The sequence below is a fragment of the Triticum dicoccoides genome, chromosome 7A, assembly GCF_002162155.2.
Source record: "Triticum dicoccoides isolate Atlit2015 ecotype Zavitan chromosome 7A, WEW_v2.0, whole genome shotgun sequence".
In the NCBI taxonomy this organism is placed as follows: Eukaryota; Viridiplantae; Streptophyta; class Magnoliopsida; order Poales; family Poaceae; genus Triticum; species Triticum dicoccoides.
Window position 1 is genome coordinate 476653018 of NC_041392.1, and position 13928 is coordinate 476666945.

The following is a 13928-nucleotide window of genomic DNA, read 5'->3' on the forward strand; positions in this document are numbered from 1 at the left end:
TTCAAAATAAACTTCTCTTTTGTGTGTTTGTTTCGCTTGCGGAACGGTAACGGTGGCTAATATTTTCCATGCTTGATGTGTTATTCTCAAGATGAGTGTTTATTCACTTGTCATTGCACAAGAGTAAGGCAAAGGTATTAGGGATGCCCAGTCCCGAAATGCAAAAAAATATTGAATTTACTTTATGTTGTCAAATAATAAATTTCTTGGAAAGTGTTGGTGTGGAAGGCAACCGTGGATTCGGCTAGCCATGGAAAGTGAAAGTATGGTGGAAAAAGGAATAAACTTTATTTTCTATTTGGGAACCGCCTATGGCATATCTAGCATGGAAAGTGTTCGGGATACTAAGTCGTTTTCGTTGGTGGGATGGATACACCTCCCAAAATGTTTTTATCTCTAAGTTTTTCACTTTGAGCTCTGGCACCTCTACAAATCCCTACTTCTCTCTACGAAGGGCCTTTCTTTTACTTTATGCAATTTTTATTTTGAAATTTGAGTCTCCATCTTCTCTTATAAAAGCACCAACTAGGAGGCAATATGATCGTACTTAAGTATTGGGTGTAGCTAATATTCGAGTGTGTTTCATGAATGGATCAATGTTTCAGCATGATGAGCTAGGGATAATTTATTTTAGTGTTGATATTTTGAAAGACATGGCTGCTTGTTGATATGCTTGAGTATCTAAATTATTATGTCAAAACTAGACTGTTGCTTTGCATCACATAAAAGTCCAAATGTCCATGCTATAAAGAAAAGAATATGATATGACATGATAAACAACACTCCATATAAAAAATTCTGTTTTTATCACTTACCTACTCGAGGACGAGCAGGAGTTAAGCTTGGGGATGCTTATACGTCTCCAACGTATCTATAATTTTTTATTGTTCCATGCTATTTTATTATCAATCTTGGATGTTTTATAATAATTTTATAGTCATTTTATATCATTTTTTGGTACTAGCCTATTGACATAGTGCCAAGTGCCAGTTGCTATTTTTTCCATGTTTTTTACATCGCAGAAAATCCTTATCAGACGGAGTCCAAATGCCACGAAACTTTATGGAGATTTTCTATGGACCAAAAGGAAGATATTGGGCCCTGGTTGCACCTGGGGGGAGTCCTGAGGAGAGGACAACCCACCAGGGCGCGCCCTGGTGGGTTGTGCCCACCTCAGGTGCCCCCCGGACCACCTCTTTGCTCTATAAATACCCCAAAAATACCAGAACCCTAGAAGAGTCGACGAAATATTCATCCATCCGTCGCAGAGTCTAGAACCACCAGATCCAATCTAGACACCATCTCGGATGGGGTTCACCACCTCCATTGGTGCCTCTCCGATGATGCATGAGTAGTTCTTTATAGACCTTCGGGTCCGTAGTTAGTAGCTAGATGGATTTCTCTCTCTCGTTGAATTCTCAATACAATGGTCTCTTGGAGATCCATATGATGTAACTCTTTTTGCGGTGTGTTTGTTGGGATCTGATGAACTTTGAGTTTATGATCAGTCATATCTTTTTATATCCATCGAAGTTATTTGAGTTTCTTTGATCTCTTATAGCCTCGTATTTCTTCTCTGATATTTGGGTTTTGTTTGGCCAACTTGATCTATTTATCTTGCAATGGGAAGAGGTGCCCGGTAGTGGGTTTGATCTTATGGTGCTTGATCCCAGCGATAGAAAGGGAACCGAAACGTATGTATCGTTGCTACTAAGGATAAAAAGATGGGATCTATATCTAACGCAATAGATAAACGGATCTTGTCTACATCATGTCATCGTTCGTATTGCATTACTCCATTTTTCCGTGAACTTAATACACTAGATGCATGCTGGATAGCGGTCGATGTGTGGAGTAAGAGTAGTAGATGCAGGCAGGAGTTGGTCTACTAATCTTGGATGTGATGCCTATGTAATGATCATTGCCTGGATATCGTCATAATTATTTGAGTTTCTATCAATTGCCCAACAGTAATTTGTTTACCCACCGTTTGCTATCTTTCTCGAGAGAAGCCACTAGTGAAACCTACGGTCCTCGGGTCTTCTTCCTCATATATTTGCTTGCGATCTACTTTTCCTTTGCATTTTTATTCAGATCTACTAAACCAAAAATACAAAAATAGCTTGCTGAAATTTTTCCTTATTTATTTTATTTGGCGTTCGATCTATCAATTTACTACAAAATTATCTCACGCCCGTTCGCCTATCTTCAGGTGCCGTACCCCGGAAGGGATTGACAACCCCTTTTACACATCGGGTTGCGAGGATTTGTTATCTGTGTGCAGGGGCTGTTTACGTTGTGTTGCTTGGTTCTCCTACTGATTCGATAACCTTGGTTTCATATCTGAGGGAAATACCTACGGCCGTTGTGCTGCATCATCCCTTCCTCTTTGGGGGGAAAACCCGACGTATCTTCAAGCGACATCACTTAGTACCAAAAAATGATATAAAATGATTATAGAACATCCAAGATTGATAATATAACAACATGGAACAATAAAAAATTATTGATGCGTTGGAGACATATCACGGTGCATCAAGGACATAATTGTTCTATGCAGCAATTAGGATAATCCTCAAGTTACGGACCTAGTCTGTGTAGTTGCTACCATCATCTTTCAACTTAGCTTTCTCTAGGAATGCATTAAAATTCAAGGGAACGGTAGCACGGGCCATTGATCTACACCATAGATATGCAAAAAAAAACTATCAGGACTAAGTTCATGATAAATTGAAGTTCAATTAATCATATCACTTAAGAACTCCCACTTAGATAGACATCCCTCGAGTCATCTAAATGATCATGTCATCCATATCAACTAAACCATGTCCGATCATCACGTGAGATGGAGTAGTTTTCAATGGTGGACATCTGTATGTTGATCATATCTACTATATGATTCACGTTTGACCTTTCGGTCTTAGTGTTCCGAGGCCATGTCTGTACATGCTAGGCTCGTCAAGTTTAACCTGAGTATTCTGCACGTGCAAAACTGTCTTGCACCCGTTGTATGTGAACTTAGAGCTTATCACACCCGATCATCATGTGGTGTCTCGTCACGATGAACTGTCGCAACGGTGCATACTCAGGGAGAACACTTATACCTTGAAATTTAGTGAGGAATCATCTTATAATGCTACCGCCGTACTAAGCAAAATAAGATGCATAAAAGATAAACATCACATGCAAAAATATATGACATGATATGGCCATCATCATTTTGTGCCTTTGATCTCCATCTCCAAAGCACCGTCATGATCTCCATGGTCACCGGCTTGACACCTTAATCTCCATCGTAGCGTCATTGGCGTCTCGCCAACTATTGCTTCTACGACTATCGCTAACACATAGTGATAAAGTAAAGCAATTACATGGCGATTACATTTCATACAATAAAGCAACAACCATAAGGCACCTGCCAGTTGCCGATAACTTTTACAAAACATGATCATCTCATACAACAACTTATATCCCATCTTGTCTTGACCATATCACATCACAACATGCCCTGCAAAAACAAGTTAGACGTCCTCTACTTTGTTGTTGCAAGTTTTACGTGGCTGCTACGGGCTTCTAGTAAGAAACATTCTTACCTACACATCAAAACCACAACGATTTTTTGTCAAGTGTGTTGTTTTAACCTTCAACAAGGACCGTCAGTAGTCAATTCGATTCAACTAAAGTTGGAGAAACAGACACCCGCCAACCACCTTTATGCAAAACAAGTTGCATGTCTGTCGGTGGAACCGGTATCATGAACGTGGTCATGTAAGGTTGGTCCGGGCTGCTTCATCCAACAATACCACCGAATCAAAATAATACGTTGGTGGTAAGCAGTATGGATATTATCGCCCACAACTCTTTGTGTTCTACTCGTGCATATCATCTACGCATAGACCAGGCTCGGATGCCACAGTTGGGGAACATGGCATGCTATTTCAAAAAAAATTCCTACGATCACACAAGATCTATCTAGGAGATGCGTAGCAAAGAGAGGGCGAGAGTGTGTCCACGTACCCTCCTAGACCAAAAGCGGAAGCATTACTATAACATGGTTGATGTAGTCGAACGTCTTCATGATCCAACAAATCTAGTACCGAACGTACGACACCTCCGAGTTCACGACACATTCAGCTCGATGACGTCCCTCAAACTCTTGATCTAGCAGAGGGTCGAGGGAAAGTTTTGTTAGCATGACGGCATTGTGATGGTGATGGTGATGTGATCCGCGCGGGGCTTCGCCTAAGCACTACGACGCTATGACCGGAGGAGTAAACTGTGGAGGGGGGCACCGCACACGGCTAAGAGAATAACTGTTGTGCTTTGGGGTGCCCCCTGCCCCTGTATATAAAGGAGGAGAGGGAGGAGGCCGGCCAAGGGGCGCGTCATGGGTGGAGGAAACGGACTTGGACTCCATGTCCAATTCGCCCTCCCCCTTCCTTCTTTCGGAGGGGGAAAGGGGGAAGGAGAGGTAAGAGGAGAAGGAAAGGGGGGCGTGCCCCCTCCCCCAGTCCAATTCGGACTCCCCATGGGAGGGGGTGCGGCCACCCCTTGTGGGCTGCCTCCCCTCTCCCCTATGGCCCATGTAGGCCCATTACTTTCCCCGGGGGGGTTCCAGTAACCCCTTTGTACTCCGAAAAATACCCGAACCACTCCGACACCATTCCGGTGTCCGAATACCATCGTCCAATATATCAATCTTTAATTCTTGACCATTTCGAGACTCCTCATCATGTCCGTGATCTCATCCGGGACTCTGAACAATCTTCGGTCACCAAAACACATAACTCATAATACAAATCGTCACCGAATGTTAAGTGTGCGGACCCTACGGGTTCGAGAACTATGTAGACATGACCGAGACACATCTCCAATCAATAACCAAAAACGGAACCTGGATGCTCATATTGGTTCCTACATATTCTACGAAGGTCTTTATCGGTCATACCGCAATGACAACATACGTTATTCCCTTTGTCATAGCTATGTTACTTGCCCGAGATTTGATCGTTGGTATCCTTATACCTATTTCAATATCATTACCGGCAAGTCTCTTTACTCGTTCCGTAATGCATCATCCTGCAACTAACTCATTAGTAACATTGCTTGCAAGGCTTATCATGATGTGCATTACTGAGAGGGCCCAGAGATACATCTCCCATACTCGGAGTGCCAAATCCTAATCTCAATCTATGCCAACCCATAAAAATCCTTCGGCGACACGTGTAGAGCATCTTTATAATCACCCAGTTTGGTTATGATGTTTGATAGCACACAAGGTGTTCCTCCAGTATTCAGGAGTTGCATAATCTCATAGTCAAAGGAATATGTATAAGTCATGAAGAAAGCAATAGTAATAAAACTTAACGATCATTATGCTAAGATAACGTATGGGTCTTGTCCATCACACCATTCTCCTAATGATGTGACCTCGTTCATGAAATGACAACACATGTCTATGGTCAGGAAACTTAACCATCTTTGATTAACGAGCTAGTCAAGTAGAGGCATACTAGGGACACTTTGTTTTGTCTATGTATTCACACATGTATCAAGTTTCCGGTTATTAAAATTCTAGCATAAAAAATAAACATTTTTATCATGATATAAGGAAATATAAATAACAACTTTATTATTGCCTCTAGGGCATATTTCCTTTAATTTTTCCTTCAACCACGGCGACATATGATGACTTGAGTAACATATGCCACCATATTGAGAGTGAGAGTGACTTCACCACTAGCCTCATATATGACAAGTTACCCCGATTCCCATGTGTGGAAAGCCACCACCACCACCACTTGAGTGATTTGAGTGACTCCACCATATGTGACATTTGAGTGCACCTACCTTGAGGGAGCGAGTGAGCCACCACCACATAGAGAGAGTGAGGTCATTTTGATTTCTAAAAACATAACCTCTACCTCTATTGTGTCTTCTCATTTGGTTCTACGTACCATATATGATGACGCGCCGATCCTCGATGACTTCGTCCTTCCTTTGGCAAGACGATGGCCGTGGTGGACTATGATGCACCCCCCACATGGTTCCATCACGATGATGACGTTGACCAAAATTTGGTCTTTGACACCTCACCTACACCACATGAGTGGAATGACAAAGGTAACATAGGTGATGGTCCTTCACTTGTCCCACTAGTGGACTATCTTGCAAACGATTGCTTGCATGATTTTGATCACCTTATGGATTCATCACATACTACATCCTCTACTTGTTTCGATATGCCACCCATTTATGATGAATATGATGTTGAGCATGTCGAATTACCTAGTTGTGATGCTATGCTCCATATGATATCATGTGAAAATTCTATTGGTCACATTATGTTTGACAATCCATTAAACTTGTCATATGCTATGAGTGAGATCTCCCATATTGCATCATTCCAATCTCATCATAGTGACTATGCATATGCCATTAAAGTAAACCCAATTTGCACATATGGCCTAGAAGACAAGGCCATGGTTATTGGCATTTGTTTTTCTTGTGATGATATTGATATGTTTCCTTTGCATTATTTATCTCATATGCCATGCCATGACCACCGAGCTTCGGACATGCATTGTTTGCCATGTTGTCACTTTTCTGCATATTATGCTTCCGCTATTGCTCACGAGGAGACCCCCATAGTTTCCTCATACCCATTAGAAGATTTTGCTACATCCTATGACACTACAAAAAAAATACACTTCCGTGATGATACGTGTTTGTCATAGTAGGTCATGTTTTCTGTCATGTATGCACATCCATGATGATTTTATGAAAGAATCAAGATAGTCATACCTGTGCCGTCGTAGAAGTGTTCCATGACATTACGAAAATTATCATCACAGAAGTGTTCACTTCCATGATGATAAATGCCGCGTCATGGAAGTGCTTTCGTCAAGGGTGACCGACATGTGGCATCTACCGTAACTGGTCGTCGTTAAGCTATCGGGTCCAGTTTTGGATCTGATAACCCGCTAACAGCCATGACTAATGACGATTTTCCACATGTAAAATTCTCATTGGCCAACGGAACCACGTGTCAGCTCCGCGTTGGCACAGGTGTCACTCATCCAATGGGTGAGATGCGCCTATGATATGCCGACACGTGGACCGGCCCAACAGTGGCCCATTCAGGTTAAAAGGCCGGGCCTGTCAAAATAAGCGGGCCGGCCCATTAGTGGCCTACTTGAGTCAGGCCCATTTACAAGCACGGCCCATACAAGTTACACAGAATCGTCCCATCAAAGGCCCATTCTACATTTGACAATTCCAGCCCATTGTCAATTTTAGCCCGTTAACGGCCCGCTACGTCTTTGGGCCCAATTGCGGCCTGAGCTTCTTTCGGCCTATTAGCATTCCATCCTCAGTTCCAGCCTGTTAACGGCCTGGAACGTCTTTTGGCTTTTCTCAGCCCATTCTGCAGTTGGGCCAATTCTAGCCCGCTATGACTTTAGGCCTATACTTGGCCCATTTGGTAAATGGGCCAACTCCTAGCCCATTTTGTCTCTCGGCCTGTTAACGGCCCGCACAACAGTTGGGCCTTTGACTTTAGGTCCATTAGGGGCCCACATTCCGCAGGGCATCATTTTTGCCCAGCATGACTTTCGGCATGTTAAAAGCCGAGTTTGCAAATTGGGCCTCCTCTGCCCCATAACACTTTCGGCCTCTTACTGGCCTGTAAAGTAAAACGGGCGAGACAAAATTGACATCTATTTCGGCTTGCTAGAGGCTCGTGGGCCATTTCCATTTATACGGCCCTATCGAGCTTTTGGCCTGTTAACGGCCTGCTAAGAGCCGTTGTTACGGTGGGCCACATCATTTGGGATCCACTTAATATTATTTTAACGAGCCCAATTAAGGCCCGCTTTGACTACACATGTTCGTTCGTTTGTATGGCGTCGAGGAAATGTTTGGGCGTGTGGGCCCCCGTTTCAACGATATAGCATATTCAAGAATTATCCTACTCTATACTATCGCCTCTAAAAAACATACACTATACAATAAAAAGACTAAGGCATAGTGATACGTCTCCAACGTATCTATAATTTTTGATTGTTACATGTTGTTTTTTTATCAATCCTGGATGTTTTATAATCATTATAGTCATTTTATATCATTTTTTTGGTACTATCCTATTGACATAGTGCCAAGTGGCAGTTGCTATTTTTCTGCATGTTTTTTACATCGCAGGAAATCAATACCAAATGGAGTCCAAACGCAGCGAAACTTCACGATGAGTTTTTATAGGCCAGAAGAAAGGAAATGGGCCCTGGTTGCACCTTGGGGGTGCCCCGAGGGGGGCACAACCCACCAGGGCGTGCAAGGAGGCCCAGGCACGCCCTGGTGGGTTGTTCCCACCTCGGGTGCCCCCTGGACCGCCTCTTTGCTCTATAAATACCACAATATTCCAGAAACCCTAGAAGAAGTGTCGAAATATTCATCCAGCCGCTGCAGAGTCCAGAACCACCAGATCCAATCTAGACACCATCACGGAGGGGTTCACCACTTCCATTGGTGCCTCTCCGATGATGCGTGAGTAGTTCTTTGTAGACCTTCAGGTCCGTAGTTAGCAACTGGATGGCTTCCTCTCTCTCTCTCGCTAGATTCTCAATACAATGGTCTCTTGGAGATCCATATGATGTAACTCTTTTGTGGTGTGTTTGTTGGGATCTGATGAACTTTGAGTTTATGATCAGTCATATCTTTTTATATCCATGAAAGTTATTTGAGTTTCTTTGATCTCTTATATGCATGATCTCTTATAGCCTTGTATTTCTTCTCCGATATTTGGGTTTTGTTTGGCCAACTTGATCTATTTATCTTGCAATGGGAAGAGGTGCCCCGTAGTGGGTTCGATCTTACAGTGCTCGATCCCAGTGACAGAAGGGGAAACGACACATATGTATCGTTGCTACTAAGGATAAAAATACGAGATCTATATCTACCGCCATATAGATAAATGGATCTTTTCTACATCATGTCATCGTTCTTATTGCATTACTCCATTTTTCCATGAACTTAATACGCTAGATGCATGCTGGATAGCTGTCGATGTGTGGAGTAATAGTAGTAGCTGCAGGTAGGAGTCGGTATACTAATCTTGGACGTGATGCCTATGTAATGATCATTGCCTGGATATCGTCATAATTATTTGAAGTTCTATCAATTGCCCAACAGTAATTTGTTTACCCACCGTTTGCTATTTTTCTCGAGAGAAGCCACTGGTGAAACCTACGGCCCCCGGGTCTTATTTCTCATATATTTGCCTTGCGATATACTTTTCCTTTGCATTTTTATTCAGATCTATGAAACCAAAAAATACAAAAATACCTTGCTGTACTTTATTTATTTGCTATCTATTATTTCAATCTACTACAATTTATCTCACGTCCGCTTGCCAATTTCTGGCGCCGTTACCCGAAAGGGATTGACAACCCCTTTAACACGTTAGGTTGTGAGGTGTTGTTATTTGTGTGGAGGTGTTGTTTACGTTGTGTTGCCTGGTCCTCCTACTGGTTTGATACCTTGGTTTCATAACTGAGGGAAATACTCTACCATCGTTGTGCTACATCATCCCTCCCTCTCCGAGGAAATACCGAGGTAGTTCTACCATCAAGGAGAATTTCCAGCGCCATTGTCGGGGAGGATCTTCATCATCACCAGGTTCCTAATCACAAATCTCATCTCCTTGAAATTTACATTATTCTCCATTTGCCTCTCGTTTTCCTCTCCCCCACTTCACAAAAATTTGCCATTTTATTCGCCTCTCTTTTTTTCTTTCGCCGTTTTTTGGTCAGATCTATCCTTTGCTTGCAATCATGATTGATTTCGGTATGGCACCAACAGATGATGGCATGACTCCTAAGATTGGACGTACATGCAATCTGGATGCTAAAACTTTTATCTTGGGGCAAGGGAACGTTATGGGAAAAGAATGTATCCAAGAATTTTTCAATTGTGTTGGGAATCTAAGTCTTGATGATGCTCCTATACTTAAAACTACTAGATCTTATGCGGATGCTATTTAAGAACTAGTTCTGAAACTTGAAAGCCAATTTATCCGCACTCATCCTACTTTGCAAAGATTGTTTTCGAAATAAAGAATCCTAGAGCCAAAAATTTGGTCACTCTCATTCTCATGAACGAGTTTGACTACATAATCCGGGAAGCTAGGGAAATCTTTGACTTTTATGGTATGAATCGTGAAAAACCTATGATAGATGAAATTCTTTACAATAGTGACTATGCTTTGAGACATTTGCTTGGGGATAATAAAATCTTTGATGACAATCTTAAGAAGGAAGTCCCTGTTCTAGACATAATCCAACAAGTTTTTAATAATGTTAATCAACACTACTGTTGGATTGTTGCGGGAAATCAAAGGGGTTATGATGAAAACCAACTAAGGATTGCTAAAGTTTCCATGGATAATATGTCTTATGTTGTGTTTACAAAACCCCATGATGAAAACACCTCTAAGAAAACTAGGAAGAAGAAGGATGACAAAACTTAGATCCTTGCTTTATGCCTAGCTAAGGGCGTAAAACTATAGCGCTTGTTGGGAGGCAACCCAATGAATAAAATTTATTTTTGCTTTTTTGCTTTCTGTTCTTGAGTGTTAGAACAATTATGCTACTGTTATAATTGTGTTTTTTATGTTTTAATTAGTTTTTGTGCCAAGTAGAACCGATAGGATCTTCTTGGGTGATAGTTGTTTGATCTTGCTGAAAAAGACAGAAACTTTATGCTCACGAAATTAATTATCATTTTTATTCAGAAAGAGCTTTTTCCCTGATTATTTTTGCAGAAGATTAATATACAAATTTCCCTGGTCTTCCTATTTTGGTAGAATTTTTGGAGTTCCATAAGTATTCGTTTAAATCAGATTCCTATAGACTGTTCTGTTTTGACAGATTCTGTTTTCTTTGTGTTGTGTGCTTATTTTGATGGCTCTATGGTTTTCCTTGATGAGTCTTTGCCATAGAAAAGTTGGAATACAGTATATATAACAAAAAAATATGAATTGGTTTGATACAACACTTATAGTAGTGATTTATTTACTTACACTAACGGATCTCACGAAGGTTTTGTTGAGTTTTGTGTGATTGAAGTTTTCAAATTTTTGGGTTATCTTATGATGGATGAAGGAAGGATGTAAGAGCCTAAGCTTGGGGATGCTCCAGAATCCCAAGCTATTATTCAAGAATTAGCAACCAACTATGCTTGGGGATGCCCCCGAGTAGCATCCTCGCTTTCTTCCAACAAACTATCGGTATTTCACTCGAGGCTATATTTTTATTCATCACGTGATATGTGTTTGCTTGGAGCGTCTTGTGTGATATGTGTCTTTGCTTGTTTTATTTTTTGTTTTAAGTCATCTATCCTTGCTGGACACACCATTTTGAGAGAGCCAAAATCATATCATGACTTGTTAGAATTGCTCTCTATGCTTCACTTAAATATTTTATGAGCTAGGACTTGCTCTAGTGCTTCACTTATATCTTTTTGAGCATGGTGTGCTTTTTTAATTTTGAAGAAATTCTCTCTTGATTCACTTAAATTATTTTTATAGAAAGAAAATTTGTTATTCTCATGATCTTAACTTATATTTGTTTGAGCTTATGAAAAGCAACACATGAAAATTAGTTCCAAAGTGATAGATATCCAAGAAGGATAAAAGAAACAAAAATGTCATGAAGATCATTAGAGAAAATAAACTTGATTCTTAGTAATAGTTTTGAGATATGATGATGTGATATGTGAGTTATGTTGATGAGTAATTGTGCTCTAGTAAGATTATTGGTGTTAAGGTTTGTGCTTGCTTATGCATGCATGAAAGTCAATAATCATGCAATGAAAATTATATCCTACTTGTGGTGCATTAGTCGGTGTTAATTATGCTTAATGCTTGCTTATGAGATTATTCGTTTCTTGGTAGGTCGCTTCCCAATCTTTTGTTAGCCTTCATTTTGCACTAAGTATGACCTCTACTTGTGCATCCAAAATCCTTTAAACCAGTTTTGCCACTTGAGTCCACTATATCTACCTATATGCGGTATTCTTTTGCCGTTCTAAGAAAATTTGTGCGTGGCATCTCTAATTTTCAAAATAAACTTCTCTTTTGTGTGTTTGTTTCGCTTGCGGAATGGTAACGGTGGCTAATATTTTCCATGCTTGATGTGTTATTCTCAAGATGAGTGTTTATTCACTTGTCATTGCACAAGAGTAAGGCAAAGGTATTAGGGATGCCCAGTCCCGAAATGCAAAAAAAATATTGAATTTACTTTATGTTGTCAAATAATAAATTTCTTGGGAAGTGTTGGTGTGGAAGGCAATCGTGGATTCGGCTAGCCATGGAAAGTGAAAGTATGGTGGAAAAAGGAATAAACTTTATTTTCTATTTGGGAACCGCCTATGGCATATCTACCTATATGCGGTATTCTTTTGCCTATCTAAGAAAATTTCCATGTGCCATCTCTAACTTTCAAAAATAAACTTCTCTTTTGTGTATTTGTTTCGCACGCGAAACGGTAATGGGTGGCTAGTATTTTCTATGCTAGATGTGTTATTCTCAAGATGAGTGTTTATTCACTCGTCATTGCATGAGAGTAAGGAAAAGGTCTTAGGGATGCCCAGTCCCGAAATGCAAAAAAAATTGAATTTACTCTATGTTGTCCAATAATAAATTCCTTGGAAAGTGTTGGTATGGAGGGCACCCGTGGATACAGCTAGCCATGGAAAGTGAAAGAATTGTGGAAAAAGAAATAAACTTTATTTTCTGTTTGGGAACCGCCTATGGCATATCTAGCATGGAAAGTGTTCGTAGCTCTGAGTCATTTTCGTTGGTGGGATGGATACACCTCCCAAAATGTTTTTATCACTAATTTTTCGCTTTGAGCTCTGTCACCTCTACAAATCCGTACTTCCCACTGTGAAGGGCCTTTCTTTTACTTAATGCAATTTTTATTTTGAAATTTGAGTCTCCAACTTCTCTCATAAAAAGCACCAACTCGGAGGCAACATGATCGTGCTCAAGTATTGGGTGTAGTTAATATTCGAGTGTGTTTCGTGAATGGATCAATGTTTGAGCATGATGGGCTTGGGATAACTTATTTTAGCATTGATATTTTGAAAGACATGGATGCTTGTTGGTATGCTTGAGTATCTAAATTATCATGTCAAAACTAGACTATTGCTTTGAATCACATAAAAGTCCAAATGTCCATGCTATAAAGAAAAGAATATGTTATGACTTGATGAACAGCACTGCACATCAAAAATTCTATTTTTATTACTTACCTACTCGAGGACGAGTAGGAGTTAAGCTTGGGGATGCTGATACGTCTCCAAGTATCTATAATTTTTGATTGTTCGATGCTGTTTTATTATCATTCTTGGATGTTTTATAATCATTTTATAGTCATTTTATATCATTTTATGGTACTAACCTATTGACATAGTGCCAAGTGCCAGTTGCTGTTTTTCCATGTTTTTTACATCACAGTAAATCAATATCAAAAGAAGTCAAATTCCATGAAACTTCACGATGATTTTTTATGGGCCAGAGGAAAGGCAATGGGCCCTGGTTGCACCTGGGGGGTGCCTCCAGGGAGGCACAACCCACCAGGGCGCGCCAGGAGGCCCAGGCGCGCCCTGGTGGGTTGTGCCCACCTCGGGTGCGCCCTGGACCGCCTCTTAGCTCTATAAATACCACAATATTCGAGAAACCCTAGAAGAAATGTCGAAATATTCATCCAGCCGCCGCAGACTCCAGAACCACCAGATCCAATCTAGACACCAGCACAGAGGGGTTCACCACTTCCATTGGTGCCTCTCCGATGATGCATGAGTAGTTCTTTGTAGATCTTCGGGTCCGTAGTTAGTAGCTAGATGGCTTCCTCTCGCTCTCGCTGGATTCT